The following is a 16,817-nucleotide window of genomic DNA, read 5'->3' as shown; positions in this document are numbered from 1 at the left end:
ATGAAATTTTGTTTTCTTCAGGTATGATGTCTTTGATGTCACTTGACCAACACCCAGAATATCAATCTTTGTGCATTCCATTTTATTTTTAACAACTTCCAATTTTCCTAGTTTATCATTTTCCTAGACTCAGACGCTGTACCTTCCAAGGTCCAATCGATGTTTTCAGCTGTTTCTTCCCATTTTAAGCTGTGCCCATCAGCCAATGAAAGTCCCAAAGGTGTGGCTCCATCCATGTAATTTTTGCCAACTCCACTTTGAGGAGGCAGCTCTTCCACAGTCGTATTCTGAGGGTCTTCCAACTTGAGGGGCTCATCTTCTGGCATTCTCTCTGACAATGTTCTGCTTCTATTTATTAGGTTTTCCATAGTTGACACTATCTCAATGCTATTTATAGGATTTTCAGTGACCAATTCCTCCAAAGTGGACAGCCTATTTCTTCTATGCAGTCTTCATTACATTGAGATGACAACAAATATAATCTTTTCTAGTCCTAGAATTATATTTTCATAAGCACTGTATGCTGATATTTGTTGTTGTCACGGCCATCCAGTCATCTGTGCCCCACAGCGACCCTGTGCACAGCCGAATGAAACACTGTACGGTCCTGCACCATCCTCACACTTGTTCCTATGCCTGAGTCCATTGAGGTAGCCACTGTGTCAATGTATCTCATCAAGGACCTCTGCTTTTATGCCACCCCTTCACGTTACCAAGCATGATGTGCTTCTCCAGGAATTGGTCTCTCCTGACAATATGTCCAAAGTATGTGAGATCAAGTCTTGCTATTCTTGCCTATCAGGAGCACTCTGACCTTATTTCTTCCAATACGGATTGGTCTGTCCTTTTAACAGCCCAAGGACTTTCAGTATTCGTCTCCAGCGCCACAATCCAAGTGCCTCTTGTCTTCCTAATTCAATTGAATAGCTTTGAAGCACGCTAATATTTTACATATGCTGAAAAATTAGCATAGAGTGTTTACAAAACTAATTTGGAGGGTTGGCACAATTTGCACAGAATATATGGGTGTGTTGTTTAAGAAAACACATGGTACTTTCTTTAGACATTATATTTCTTCCATTGTTATTCCAAGAAACCTACAAGGTAATATGGTTCAAAAATATAAGTAGTGGGCTTCTCAACAGATCCACTACGTGTCCCCTTAACTGCAGAAGAAGATTACATGGATAGAGAGCTGAAGATGTTACCCCAAACAAAACTCTTCCAAGTATGCTTTTATACCTTTAAAAATCATGCAAAAATTGTATTACTTCCAGAGTAGTATCATGTTTGTTTTAATATGAAAATAATGCTTTAATTTCTTACCATTGACTCTCATTTTTGCTCCAGATTCTTATGTGCCAAATTTCTACTCCAGTTTCCTGGCACAGCTCCATGTTCCAGGGTGTCTGTGTAACCCCGGATGAAAATGCCTGGGTAGTAACACAAGCCATTAAGAGACCTGAGCTCTGGCTGCTATCAGTTTGTAGAAGAGATCCCAACTCAGATTTATTGTGTGTTAAAAGGTGGTCAACCTTCTGCTTTACCCACCATGGTATTGCTGCAAAGATCAGAAGAGTCAGTCTACACTGATTTATTCAACAACTTGAATTTAGGTCAAGGTGCAAATATGGAACTGTTCTAATGTCTCTGATTATTTATTTACATGGCGCTCCATTTCGTTCTTATTTCCCACCCTTGCAGTGATTGATACGTAAGTTTAGTCCAAATTAATCCAATTTAAAACTCCACCACTTATCTCTCTGCAATCTCTTCTCCTCCCGTCACCCAAGTTCCAGCAGTTTCCATCTTTTTTTTTTTATTTTGGAGGAGGTAGGATCAACTTTTCCAATCCTCATTTCCTTTGTGACCCCTTTCTTTTTCAGATTAATGTTTGAAAGACTCAAAGAGTGGAACACCCCTAATTTAACAGAGGCATGTGTCGCCCTATTATCTGTTGCTGTTTTCTGGCCATAATTAGTCTGTGTTTGGCTCCATCACTTCTGGGTGGCAGCCAGCTAAATATTGAGTTTCTCCTGGGACACATGCATGAGTTATTTCTAGGAGCAAAGTTGGCGGGAAGCTTCCCAGTGCAATATATTCTGCCCCAGGAGCCCTGTCTAACTCAGTTACACCTGATTCCTGCTCAGTTGCTTTTAAATCATCCCCAGGTGGGCTTCAGATTCTATAGTGCATTGCATCTTGGTGCTGTAGTCACCTCACCTGGAGCCATACCGACTCCTCTTGGAAGAGTGCTACCAAGATGGATGTCAATCGAAGTGACCTGTCATGACTGTGTACTCTTTAACCACATAATTTCTGACCAAAAAAGTGTACATTCAAGTTACAAATCAAAATTTCCCTCTCCCTTTCTCTTTTTTTCCCCACTCAGGTATCCACGAGGGGCTGAACATCCAGACCTCAATCCCTGTGAGAGATTCTCTTGGACCCACTCCCTTGCTTGGCTTTGGGTAGACAAGGAAAAGACCTCACTACCACCCTCCCTCACAGAGAGGATCTTGGGCCTTTCACTCACCAGTCATTGCCCGAATGTTTTAATACAGTGTGAAGAGGGCACTAACCCACCCAAGGGGAGTGTATTGTTTATATCTCCACAGGGAAAGAGGGACCAGATTTCAGCCCAGTGCTCCAAGATGTGAATTCAACATGCCGACATGAAGCAGGGAACCAGTGGAGAGGTCTGCGGGGCCGGCCCCAATCCCAACTATGTGGACAGATGCCCCTCCCCCCAGAAGTATTTATTTCAGAGGAGAGTACTGAATCTGCATCTCCGGGAGAGGAACATATCTGATCAGAACACATGGGAGCAAATGAAGGGGGAGGAAGAGAAAGTGGAGCACATTTTGGCCCACCAAGCCTTGAGAACGAATCCCCACTCAGAGCAGCCAATGCACACAGACAGCCATATGACCTGCCCCACTGAGACACTACATCCCTCACTGACCCATAGCCCTACAGGGGACAACACTGGAGACACAGTGTGGGAATTGTGCCCGATCTGATCCCACCATACCAAGGCAAAACACTAAGGGGTGCAACAGAACAGCAAGGAGAGCAGAGCAAGGAAGTCCCCAAGGATTACTAAAAATTGACTTTGGGGGCAGGGGATGGCATCCCATCAGACTTGACTAGAAAACACTCCTGAAGGTCATCAAACAGGCCTTGAACTATTTACAGGATTTTCTTTTCTTTTTTTTGTCATTGGTTTTTGTTGTTGTTTTGCTCTGTCTTGTTTTTGTGCATGTTATTATCTCTGCAGGTCTGTCTAAATAAGACAGGCTGGATAAACAATCTGGAGGAGAAAACAATGGGACCAATAGTTCCCGGGGGACATAGCAAAGAGGATATGGGGTGGAAAGGAAGTGGTGCTAATAAACCCAAGGACAAGGAAACAACAAGTGATCCAAATCGGTGGTGAAGGTGTAGGAGGCCTGGTAGGATGTGATCAAGGGTAATGTAACCAAGAGGAAGTACTGAAACCCAAATAAAGACTGAGCAAGATAGGGGGACAAGAGGAAAGTAAAAGGAAGTAGAGGAAAGAGCTAGGAGGCAAAGGGCATTTATAGAGGTCTAAATAAAGGCATGTGCATATGTAAATATATTTTTATATATGGATGGAGAAATAGATCTATGTGCATATATTTATAGGTTTAGTATTAAGGTAGCAGATGGACATTAGGCCTCCACTCAAGTACACCTTCAATGCAAGAATACTTTATTGGATTAAACTGGCATTCCTTGATGCTCACCTTCCCAACATGATCACTGAAGACAAAGTGGTGCTTAAGCAAATGTTGTGAAGAAACCTGATGATGCCCAGCTATCAAAAGACATAGCATCTGGATTCTTAAAAGCTTGAAGGTAAACAAATCATCTAGCTGAGAAGCAACAAAGCCCATATGGAAGAATCACACCAGCCTTGTGTGATCACAAGGTGTCGAAGGGATCAGGTACCAGGCATTAAATAACAAAAAATCATATCATTGTGAATGAGGGGGAGTGTGGGTGGGGACCCAAAGTCCAGCTGTAGGCAACTGGACATCCACTTACAGAAGGGTTGCAGGTAGGAGATGAGCCAGTCAGGGTGCAGTGTAGCAACAATGAAAATACAACTTTCCTCTAGTTCTTTAATCTTTCCTCCCCCATTCACTATGATGATCCCAATTCTACCTTACAAATCTAGCTAGACTAGCGGATGTACAGTGGTGCAGATAGGAACTGGAAATACAGGGAATCCAGGACAGAGAAACCATTCAGGACCAGTGGTGAGAGTGATGATACCAGGAGGGTGGAGGGAAGGTGGGGTAGAAAGGGGGAACTGATTACTAGGATCTACATATGGCCCTTTCCCTGGGGGATGGACAACAGAAAAGTGGGTGAAGGGAGACATTGGACAGTGTAAGACATGACATAATAATAATAGTAATTTATAAATTATCAAGGGTTCATGAGGGAAGGGGATCAGGGAGCGAGGGTAAAAAAATGAGCTGATACCAAGGGCTCAAGTTGAAAGCAAGTTTTGAGAATGATGAGGGCAACAAATGTACACATGTGCTTGACACAATGGATTATGGATTTTGATAAGAGTTGTATGACCCCCAATAAAATGATTAAAAAATAAACAGAATGAAGTGGGTAGTGAGTGGCAAAGCCTGTGTGGTCATCGCTTGCACACGTCTGGGAGAGGTGTCTTGGGCTTAGTTACCTTGGGTGCCCTGCAGTGGAAGAGGGGGCATAATGCCCCTCCGTTATCCTTCTGGCCAGGGTTCAAAATTCACTAACAGGAAAAACCCCCATTCAATGCCCTGCTCCATTTGCTAGAATTTACATGAGGTGTATACGTTTATGCAAACATAAGGTACTGTTTGGTAGTATAACCCCCTCAGGTAATTGGAGAAGGATAATACTGTGGTTTATGCATCCACTAAGGGATCCCAGCTTTGTTATTCCACCTGACAAACAGTCCAACAACGTTTGTTAGCTGGGCTCTGGGTGAGCTTCGTGTACTTAGGGATGTGAATAAGAAATCGAGAAACTTTTTTGATTTCTTAGAGCAGGCCATATGGTAAGAATCTGAATTCAAAGGAAGATACTGTATTACCTGTCATATTTTATTTCTATTGCTGTTACAACATAGAGGGATAATTTTATGCCGTTCAGGTGTAATTGTAATAGTCGCTTTAAAATAGAAGCCTCGTGCCAGAGGCCTGAGAGCACTGTGGAGTCTGTACTGTCATTTAGAGGGATCAGATGTCTGTGGGCCAAAACCCACTCCCAGGTGCCTGGGCAGTTTCTCCACCAGACTGCTGAGCAGGCGGGCACCAGCTCTTTCTCCATTATTGGCTTCAGTTTGTCCAAAGGAAGCGCTTTAGAGGATATGGACACACATCACCTATTGTGCACTTGGTGAATCCAAGTACCATGTACCATTCTGGGTTCCCCAATGTCCAGCTGTACCCGAGCACCCACCGGCTATTGGAGCTCTGTTTTTCTTCGCACTGCCATCGTGTCGATGCTGACTCCCAGGACAGGGTAGAACAGCCCCCCTGAGTTTCTGAGACTGTAACTCTTAAAAACAACCAACCAACCAAAGACGGTTTTATTTTATTTAATTTTTGTTTACATTTTATTAGGGGCTCATACAACTCTTATCACAATCCATACATATACATACATCAATTATATAAAGCACATCCGTACATTCTTTGCCCTAATCATTTTCAAAGCATTTGCTCTCCACTTAAGCCCTTTGCATCAGGTCCTCTTTTTTTCCCCCTCCCTCCTCGCTCCCCCCTCCCTCATGAGCCCTTGATAATTTATAGATTGTTATTTTGTCATATCTTACCTATCCAGAGTCTCCCTTCCCCGCCTTCTCTGCTGTCCGTCTCCCAGGGAGGAGGTCACATGTGGATCCTTGTAATCAGTTCCCTCTTTCCAACCCATTCACCCTCTACCCTCCCAGTATCGCCACTCACACCCCTGGTCCTGAAGGCATCATCCACTCCGGATTCCCCGTGTCTCCAGCTCTCACATGCACCAGTGCACAACCTCTGCCCCATGCAGTCCCGCAAGGTAGAATTCAGATCATAGTAGTTGGGGGGAGGAAGCATCCAGGATCTGGGGGAAAGCTGTGTTCTTCATCGGTACTACATCGCACCCTGACTGACCCATCTCCTCTCCTAAATCCCTCTATGAGGGGATCTCCAGTGGTTGACAAATGGGCTTTGAGTCTTCACTCTGCACTTCCCCCTTCATTCACTATTGTGTGTGTGTGTGTGTGTATACATACATATATATATATATATATATATATATATATATATATGTGTGTGTGTGTTTTGCATGATGCCTTATACCTGGTCCCCAAAGACGGTTTTATTGGCACTTCTTCCACATATACAATCCCATAGTTCAATCAGATCAAGAAGAGTTGTACAATTATTGCCAGTCAATTTTAGAACATTTTCGTTTTCTTTGTACTCTTTGTAACTTCTTTGTTATTAGTGTATTTTTTAAATATTGGCAAAAATATACACAACAACACATTCTGCAATCCAGTGACTTCTACACCTATAATTCAGTGCCATTGGTTATATTTTTTGTATTGTGCAACCATTATTTTCCAGATTTTTCCACCACCAGTAATGCAGAATCTCTTCCTCCTTCACCTGCGGTAACCATTGATCAATTTGGGTTTCTTTATTTAAAAGTTATTTTCTTGATATAATATTCAAATATCATAAACTTCCATAATTAAGACGCTTTAACATAGAGTTGGATATACGTCATCACTATCAGTTCTAGTGCTCCCTCCCCCTCCCGCATTCATTGGCTCCCTAATTACCCTCACCATCCCCATCCCCATCCCCTGATAAACCATTGCGTCCGTTCTTGTGAGAAAGCCTCTTCTTTTTTCCACTCGGTGGCTGGTGGTGGTTTCCAATCGCTGACATTGCAGTTAGCATCCCAATGTGCAACCACTGCGCCATCGGTTCTCATTCTGTCTCTATAGTGTGTTTCCTTCCCCCAAATTTCTATCCATCTGGAACCTGAGAATGGGACCTTGTCTGGAAACAGAGTCTTTGCAGATGTAATTAGTTAGGGGTCCGAAGATTAAATCCTCCAGTCAGTGGTGTCTGTATAAGAAAACTAGAGGACATAATGACTAAGAAGATGGAATGGAGATGGCGGAGATTAGAATAATGTGTGCTTACAGCCAAAGAACATAAAAGATTTCTGGGACCCCCAGAAGCGAGCGAGAGGCCTGGAATTATTACTCACTCAGACCCTCCGGAAGGAACAAACCCAGATGAGACTTTGATGTCAGACTTCGGGCTTCCTGAACTGTAGGAGGCTACATTGAAGTTGTTTCAGTTTGTGATCATCTGTCATCGAAGTCCTAAGAGATGGATACATTTCTCTGTCCCTAAAATGAAGCTCAAAAGTCTGCTGTCTCTGGTATGAGTTTACTTCACCAGCGACAGCCTTTCCCTAGACAGCCTGAGTGTAAAGCTCTTCCCAGGCTAAAGTAAGTTTGCAAAGAGGGTTGCCAGAATCGTTGCATTTCTTTATACCCTTAAATTCATGTCCAGCTTTCGTTGTATCAGGCAGCTGGAAATTCTGTGTCTGTCCATATTGGGTCCCCCTGCCTCCACTTGCGAAGTGTTGTACAGAGGTGCTGGGTTCTTACAAAATTGAAAATATTGGGGAAACTTGCCAGTGGGGACCTCTCTCTAGTCTGTATGGAAAGAGCCCTAATGGCACAGTGATTAAGTGCTCAGATACACACTGGAGGATTGCCTATTGGAAGCCACCAGCTGCTTCCCTCCCTGGAGGAAGATGCGGCCATCTGCTTCCATGTATATTCCAGTCTCAGAAACAAACTAGGCCAGAGAACCCTGTCTATATGGTCACTATCGACACTGGCAAAGGTTTTGGCTTTCTGGTTTTGGTCCCTGCTGAGCTGTCGGTAGTTCAACCCTATAGCGTCGTTTAGGTGTGGTTTGCTGATTCTGTGCCAAGTTAGGGGTATAAGAGTTTGTGCGAGAGATAAATTTGTGCCTTGGGTCTTTCTTCCCCAAAGCTCTACCAGAGTGGAGCACAGGCTCCCCCCACACTCAGGGCACCAACATCCCGTTGTGAACGTAGGCCGCAGTGAGGAAGGTGTGGCTGGCAGCTGTGTTTGGTTTCGCTCACATAGAGCTCACACAGTTTGTTTGTTTTTAACTGAAACTGGGCACTCTCGCTCACTGCCATTGAGTGGATGCTGACTCACAGTGACCCTATAGGACAGGGTAGAACTGTCCTGTGGGTTTCCACGACTGTATCTCTTTATGGGAGTAGAACGCCTCCTCTTTCTCCCGAGGAGCAGCAGGTGGTTTCTAACTGCTGACCTTGTGGTTACCAACCCAGTGCACAGTAGTATTCCAAAATGGAATGAAGTCACATATAATTTCTAATTCTAGCACCTCAAATTTTTTTGGAAAAGCTAGCATTTTACTGGATAACTACAATGAGCTGAAGCAGGGAAGGACACAAAGCCAGGCTGGTGGGGATGCGGCAGCCCTCTGTGACAGCTGTGGCACTTCCCTTCCACTGCTCCACTGTGCCTGCCTCACCTGCACAGGTCCTCAACTTTGGGATGGTGTGCCAGGATGTCTCAAGGGTTGGGAAGATGGTCTATTGGGGGTGGGGGTGGGGGAAATCTTACTTCTAGGCCGTAAATAAAGATCAAGATGAGGGAATATGAAAGGTTTGGTTCTGTTTGAAGAACCAGGAGAGGGAAGGAACCTGGAGAGTAAACATATCACAAAGTATCCCTTCACACACAGCATATATGGCTACGCAACAGAAATCTCACAATCGGCTATTCTCCTCGAGGAGCAATAATACCACTTAATCATCACACGGACATGTAAGAGGTAGAAGTGGCTTATCGGTTTTATAGAGGAGAAATGACTTGGCCAAATCACAAAGCTAGTAGTAAGTTGTGAAGTTGGGAGACCTATGTTTGTAGGACTTTTTGCTACTGGGTTACCCTGCCTTTCCTATGACATAGCATAGTGACCAATCTTTGATGGATGAAAGGACCCCAAGTAATTGCCAAGTTTAATAAGGTCAGATGTTGGCTTAAAGACTTCAAATAATCTTGGTACCATTGACAATTATCAGTTATTATAGGTGGACCCAAGAATGCCTGGTGGTGGAGTGCGTCACTTGCTGGGCTGCACACAATAAGGTCAGCAGTTTGAATCCACCAGCCACTTTGTGGGCAGAGCTTTGCGACTCCGTAAAAAGAGTTAGCAGTCTGGAGAACCCTCAGGGGCAGTTCTACTTTGTCCAATCAGGTCACTGTGAGACTCGATGGCCGTGAGAGAGAGGCAGCACATGAACGCGCGTGCGCGCGCGCGCACACACACACACACACACACACACACACACACACACACACACAGAGACACCTTTCCATTGGAGGCTACTTTCTAAGTTCTCATGAAGGTCAGAATCTAACTTCAGACTTTACAAGTAGCCGCTATTCAATAGGTAGGCTGTTTTGGTTGTTCTGAGGCTTGCCTTAAATTTTACTAAAGGTGTATTTATTTGTGTGTGTGATGGGGCGGGACCATGTGTGTATATGGGAGACATGAAGACAAAGGGGCCGAGGAGGAAGAAAGCCGCTCATGATCCCTCCTGCTGAAGTGGATCCCAGATCATTGAAGAGAGAAAAAAAAGTACATTAAAAAGAGAGAAATCCTACAAAGTACATTTTTATAACAATGTAAAATAGGTATAAAAGGAAAGCTTTAAGATGAATTTCCCATCAGCTAATAGACAAAATTACCTTATGAACATTTACTTATGTATTTTGTTTTGCTTTAATTTTTCATTCTTTGGTTAGATATTTCCAGAAATACAAAGCAAGCTAATATGACTACTAGGTTGACAAATTAATGAATTCTGAATAAAGCCTTTAATCCAACTAGCCAGCTCAAATTTGTACACTTATAATGTAATGAATTTCACATCGTCTAATAGACAAAATTGCCTTATTAACATTTACATATGTATTTTGAAACAGTAATTTGTACTTTATAAACTTATAACAAAATTTCCTCTCTTGAACTTAAACTAAATTAAAATGATTTAGGTTAGAACTAAAGTTAATATTGTTTAATGTCACATATTAAAAGTAATTAGATTGCAGAATAACAGATTAGGAACTATCAATGTGGTTGAATTATAATTTAATTTCTACATGGATAAAGCAGTTGGCTGCTAATTGAAAAGACAGTGGTTTGATATGACTGGTTTCTCTGTAGGAGAATGATGGGCAGTCTGCTCTCATAAAGATTTGTAGCCTTGGCCCAGTTCTACTCAGTCCTACGGTGTCTCCATGAGTTGGAATCGACTTGACTGCAATGGGTTTTGGGTTTGGAATGGAGAGAAAAGCAACAGACGCATTGGCACGCAGTTCTTTCACATCTACTAATTAAAGTCTGAGTCTGTTTGAATAAGAACATAATAATTAAAAAGTCATTTACTGTCCTTAAGGTTTGAACTATGGAATCATGTATAGCAATTACCATTTTATAGGTGGAACTGAGTCTCAAAAGAGGAAAAAGGTCACAGCTTAAGGTCACCAAGCATGCAAATGGCAAGGGGAGGGCTCAAACCTTTACATCTGAGACAATCATTCCATTCTGAATACATGCTCTACTGCTTTTGCTGCCCTCTAGAGTTTAATGCCTTCCTCTGCTAATAAAATTGTATTTGCCTTGTTGGTTTGTTATCTATTTTTCTTGGAGTATTGTAATCTAGACATATTTATAATACTTGTCCACAAAAGATATTTTAATGACCGTATTTGGCATTGCATCATCAAAATCCAACCGTGGTAAACACTAGTGGATAAATGACTAGTTTTTCTATAAAGACTTTCAAGGGGAAAAGTGGGAATAGGTACTTGTAAATTTAAAGAGACTGGAGACATACCTCCACATACATTGCATTACATTTGTTTGGATCCTGATTTGGACAAATTACTGAAAAAATTATTTAAAATAGAAAAATACAAACAATATATATTTAAAAGTTGCTTCTTAGTACTGTTTCCTCTGAGAAAATAATCACAGAAGCTGGATTATATGAAGAATGTAGCATCAAGATTAGAGGAAGGCTTATTAACAACCTGTGATATGCAGATCACCCAACTCTGCTCGCTGAAAAATGAGGAGGACTTGAAGTACTTGCTGATGAAGATCAAGGATTGTAGCCTTCAGTTTGCGACCCAAATCCTGAGACCTGGACCAATAGGTAACATCATAATAAATGGCGAAAAGGTTGAAGTTGTCAGGAATTTGTCTTGCGTTAGTCTATAATCAACACTCATGAAGCAGCAGTCAAGGGATCAAAGGACACATGGCATTGGGTAGGTCTGCTGCAGGAGAGCTCCTTAGAGGATTGAAATGCAAGGGAGTTGCTTTGAGGACCAAGAGGTGCCTGACCCAAACCATGGTGTTTTCTTCTTTTTCAAACAGCTCTATTGTCGTACAATTAACATATCATTCAATTCAAGAGTGCAATCATATTAAGAAGAGTTGTACAAACATCACCACATCAATTTTTATTTTACTGGGGGGCTCCTACAAATCTTGTGACAATCCATCATTCAATTGCATTGAGCATACTTGTACATGTGTTGCCATCAACATTTCTAAAACATATTCTTTCTACTCGAGCCCTTGGTATCAACTCCTCTTTTTCCCTTCCTTTTCCCTACTTTCTACCCTTGAGAACCCTTGGTATGTTATTGTTGTTATTTTGTGTCTTACATCGTCCATTGTCTCCCTTCACCCACAACCACAGTCAATTTTGGAAAATTTTCTTCTTTCTTTTACTCATTACTAGCTCCCCATTACCCCCAATCCTCCTTGCCATACCCCCCCCAAAATCATTATTCTAGTTACTCTTTCTACAGACTTATCTTAGATTTCATATACATAAACACACACCAAAAAACAAAACAACTAACAACCATAGGAAAAACAGAGAAAAACCTCATTCAAAAGGAAAGGAGAAAATATTAAAAATTAGACAAATTTAAAACGAGTCAAAAGGGAGATCAAATGATAAGGTGTTAAATTTTAATCTAACTGCATTTGCAATGATCTACTTTCCAATGCACGGCGCATGATAGCAAGGCTCTGCACATCCCTTGTCTATCTATGGTCAGCAAGGAGTCACTGGATGCTTAGTCCACGTGTATTTTCCTCATGGAAAAACATTTTTAAATGGAACCAACTTTAAAATGGGTCAGAGAGAGATACAATAAGTTATTGCATTTTAATCTAGCAACATCTGCCATGACCGACTTTGCAAAGCTCTCTGTCTGATAACAAGGCTGTTCAAATCCCTTGGCTTTGGTCAGAGGGAATTCACCGTGAGGCCACGGTATTTTCAATCGGCTCGTATGCATGTGAAAGTTGGAGATGGAATAATGAAGAATGAAGCAGAGCGGATGCATTTGCATTATGGTGCTGGCAGAGAATATTGAAAGTATTATGGACTCCCAAAGGAACAAACAAATATGTTCTGAAGACGTTGAGCCAGAATACTCCTTAGAAACCATGATGGCCAGAGAGCTCATTCATGTGCTTTTGATGTTATGTGCGAAGGCAGCTCCTGGAGAGGGACATCATGCTTGGTGACGTAGAGGGGCATTGAAAAATAGTAGGGCCCTCAACAAGCTGGACTGACACCATGGCTACAATTGGGCTTGAACATAACAATCGTCAGGATGTTGCAGGACCAGCGTGTTCTTCTGTGGTCCATAAGGTCACTTACTATGAGTCAGAACTGACTTGATGGCTAACAACAAAAACTTGCTGCTAAGTTTTAGATGTGATAATAAAATTGTGGTGGAATATTTAAACATTTTAAAAATATTTACCTTTTTGAAGTACATGTTGAAATAAATGGATTGCTATGACATGAGAGATTTCCTTTAGAATACTATATACGGTGGAATTGTGCAATAGGGGATACAGATGATGATTGGTCTTGAGTTGAAATGTTATTTCGAGATACAGAGACGTTCATTACAATATTGTGTCTACTTAGAGTATGTTTGACATATTTCCCAAAAGAATATACTCATATCATTCAACGATGAACCCAAAGTTGATCTCTCCTTTGATTTAATATGCAATAGTATCTCATTTCAGGAAGGAATTGAAGGAAACGGAAAGGGTTATAGAAGTAATCTAGTTCAATCTTCATACCCTCCACCTTTTCTTTGGAACATAAAGCAAGAAAACTAGCATCTGAAGTGCAGAGATGATACATGATTTGCTCTAAATGCAGCAACTTCTAAGTTGAGAGATAAGAAAGCAATGGGATTGGTTAGGCCCATGCCCGCTTGGTTGTGCTACTTCTCCCTGGTTAGGACCATCAGGTGATTTCCTAGCAACTCTATGCAACCCACTGACATTGTGTCTTATCACTAAGGCTGTATTTTCTAACTCTTGATCCTTATTTTTTATTTCCAACTTTTGCACTCCAATCACCAGTAATTACATTGTATCTTGATTGGTTTTTTGATTAATTTCAGACTGCATAAGTTGATAAAAATCTTGTTTGTTCATCTTTGTGCTGGTTATTGGCATGTAAATTTGAATAACAATGGTATAAACTGGTCTTCACGGAATGCATGTGAATATTATCTTATCATTGACAATATTGTAACTTCAGGATAAATTTTGAAATGTGTTTCTTTAATGATAGCTATGGTACCACTCTTCAGTTTGTCATTCACGCATAGTGGATCATGTGATTTGCTGATTCAAAACGGCCAGTACCAGTCCGTTTCAGCTCACGAATGCCTATGACATCCAAGCATCTCTTCATTGTTGACACTTTCACTTTTCCTTGATTCCTACAGTCCCCAGTCTCATTAGTAATGGATGCTTGCAGCTGTTTCTTCTCATGTTGAGTTATTTCTGCTGCTGATTTTCTCCAGGCTATATGTTATTTTGATTTGCTTTTGTTTTTCTTAAATATTTTGTGAACTGGTGAAGGTTTACAGAGCAGGTCATCAGTTTCACATTCAACAATTCATACATACCTATTTTTTCATCTCATTCATTGTAATATCACTCAATGTAATGTCACTTATCATATTTCTTTCCTATGTTTTGTGCTTCCAGACACCCTTCTTGGCTAACCTTTCGGAACATTGACCTTGGGAAAATGCTGCCCATTTGACCTCAAATGGTTGGTTATTCTAAGGTGTGCATACGCTCTAGTTTTATTCGCCCCCCGCCCCCACCCCCCGACCTGCCCGTGTTTAAGTGCACTCTGAGCCGCGTGGGGGGATTAATTTCCAGATGAGCACGGGAATGGATGGCCACAGTTTAAGAAGTTCAACAATGTCTGTCTGACCAGAAAGCCGGATCTTTTTTATGACTTTGGATTTTGTTTCGCTATTTACTCCTCTTCTATTTAGGACCATCTAATGCGATCCCTTTCGAGGATCCCTAGTGGATTAGTGGGTGTGCATTGGGCTGTTATCCTCAAGGTTGGCAGTTTAAAACCACCAGCTGATCTTTGAAAAAAGATGAGGCTTTCTACTCCCATGAAGCATTCCGCTCTTGGAAATCCCCAGGGGCCATTCTACCATGTCCATAGGGTCGTTATGAACTGGAGTCTGACTCCACGGCAGTGGGTTTATTATTATTATTTAATGTGAGCCCTTTCGGAGCAGTTGGTAGCCAGTCACCATTGCGTTTTTCTGGTCTCAGGGTTGTGGAAACGGATAGTCCTGTGGTCCATTAATCCCTTGGGCTCACTGTTTCTATGCACCGTTGATTTTCATCACTCTTCTTTCATCCAGATGGGGAGAGATCAACAGTTTGTACTTCAGAGGGCTGCTCATAAGCATTTGCAACCTCAGTCACTATTCACCAAATTAGGGTGCAGAACGTTTTCTTTGTGAACTATGGTATTCCAATGGACATCGGTGTCCCCTCAGACTATGGTCTTGAACCCTGGGTCCCAGAAACTCCTGACTTGCTTTTTATAAAGAAATAATTTTATTGGGGGCTTGTACAGCTTTTATCACAATCCATACATCGATTGAATCAGGCATGTTTGCACATATGTTGCATTATTTCTTTTCTAGACATTTGCTTTCTATTGAGTCCTTGATATCAGCTCCTCTTTTTTCCCTCTCCCTCCCCCACCCTCATAACCCCTGATAGATTGTACAGTTAATATTTTCATCTCTCACACAGACCACTGTCTCCCTTCCCCCATGTTTTCTGTTGTTCTCCCCCATTAGAGGGGTGTATGGTTATGTGTCGATCATTGTAATTGGTTCCCTCTTTCTCCCCTCCTCTCCCCTCTTCCTGCTATCCTTCTGGTATCGCTATTCCCACTCCTATTCCTGGATTCTATGTGTGGTGAGCTCCCATGTCTTATCTATACCTGTGTACATGTTTCAGTATAGTTTGAATTGGGAAGCAGCTCTGGGTCATGGTCGTGGGGGCTGAGGAAGCCTCAAGGAACCAGAGGAATATAGTGTGTTTCATCGGTGCTCTATTGCACCCTGGTGACTCATCCCTTCCCTGTGTCCCCTCTGTGGGAAGATTGTTCCACTGTCTACAGATTGGCTTTGGATCTCTGCTCCAGCCCCCCATTATTCTCCACAATATGCTTTTGTTTGTTATGTGTCTGCTGATGTGTATAACCCAGTCCCTATGACTCCTCATGATCCCACCAGTGGCGTGCTTCTTCCAGGTGGACTTGTTGCTTTACTGCTGAATGGTGGCTTATGTAACTTGAAGACTTTAAGACCCCAAACACTGTATCTTTTAATAGCTGGGGACCATCTGCCTTCTTTACCACATTTGCTTATGCTTTGTTTTTTGAAGTAGAATTATTAAATAAATTAATCTTTAAAAAGTCTACAGTGACCCCTAGTTTCTTTTGGCTCTCTCCCTTCCTATGTCAAGGTTGATAATCTTCTGAAGATTTCTACCTGCCCTAAAATAAAGGGTGCAACATGGATGGAAAGAACAGTATGATATGACAGTACCTGGCCGTGCTTTGTACTGGTGGAGTAGTTAAACATTGGGCTGCTAAACTCAGTTTGAAGCCACTAGTCTCTCCATGAGACTTTCTACTCCCCTAGTTGCTCAGAAAACCTCCAGAGGTAATTCTACCTTACCCTATTGGGTCAGGAAAGTGACTTTTCTTTGTTGTTTTTTTTTTTTAGCAGGGCTTTCCGAAGCCCTGGTGGGCTTTCTACTCCAGTAAAGTTACTCTCTTGGAAACTCACAGGACCAGTTCTACCCTGCCCTATAGGGTCCATAGAAGTCAGCATTGACGCAATGACAGTGAATTTGGTTTTTTAATTCATGGCAGTCGTGATCTCCGCAGTGAACTGCAAACGCTAGGTAAGTGGTTCAAACCCACCAGCCATTCTGTGGGAGAAAAATGAGGCAGTTTGCCTCGTAAAGACTTAAAAGTCTTGGAAACCCAGTTCGACTGCGTCCTATAGAATCGCTAGGCGCAGGAATAGACGTGTTGGCAAGGAGTTTGGCTTAGTTTTGGAGCAGGGCTTTGAACTATCCCCCCCCCCCCCCAGTGATAATTTGCATTTCCATCCCAAATAAGGCCGAAGCAATCTACCGCTTGACAGGCTGTCCAGGTGAATCTTCTGTGCAGTTAAGAATCACCTCAGAATCTTGTCAAAAAAGTGGATTCTGGTTCAGCTACCTGGGGTGGAAATGCAAATT

This window comes from Tenrec ecaudatus, chromosome 2 (genome assembly GCF_050624435.1).
Source record: "Tenrec ecaudatus isolate mTenEca1 chromosome 2, mTenEca1.hap1, whole genome shotgun sequence".
In the NCBI taxonomy this organism is placed as follows: Eukaryota; Metazoa; Chordata; class Mammalia; order Afrosoricida; family Tenrecidae; genus Tenrec; species Tenrec ecaudatus.
The sequence above is the reverse complement of the archived record's forward strand: the minus strand, read 5'-3'. Positions refer to the sequence as shown.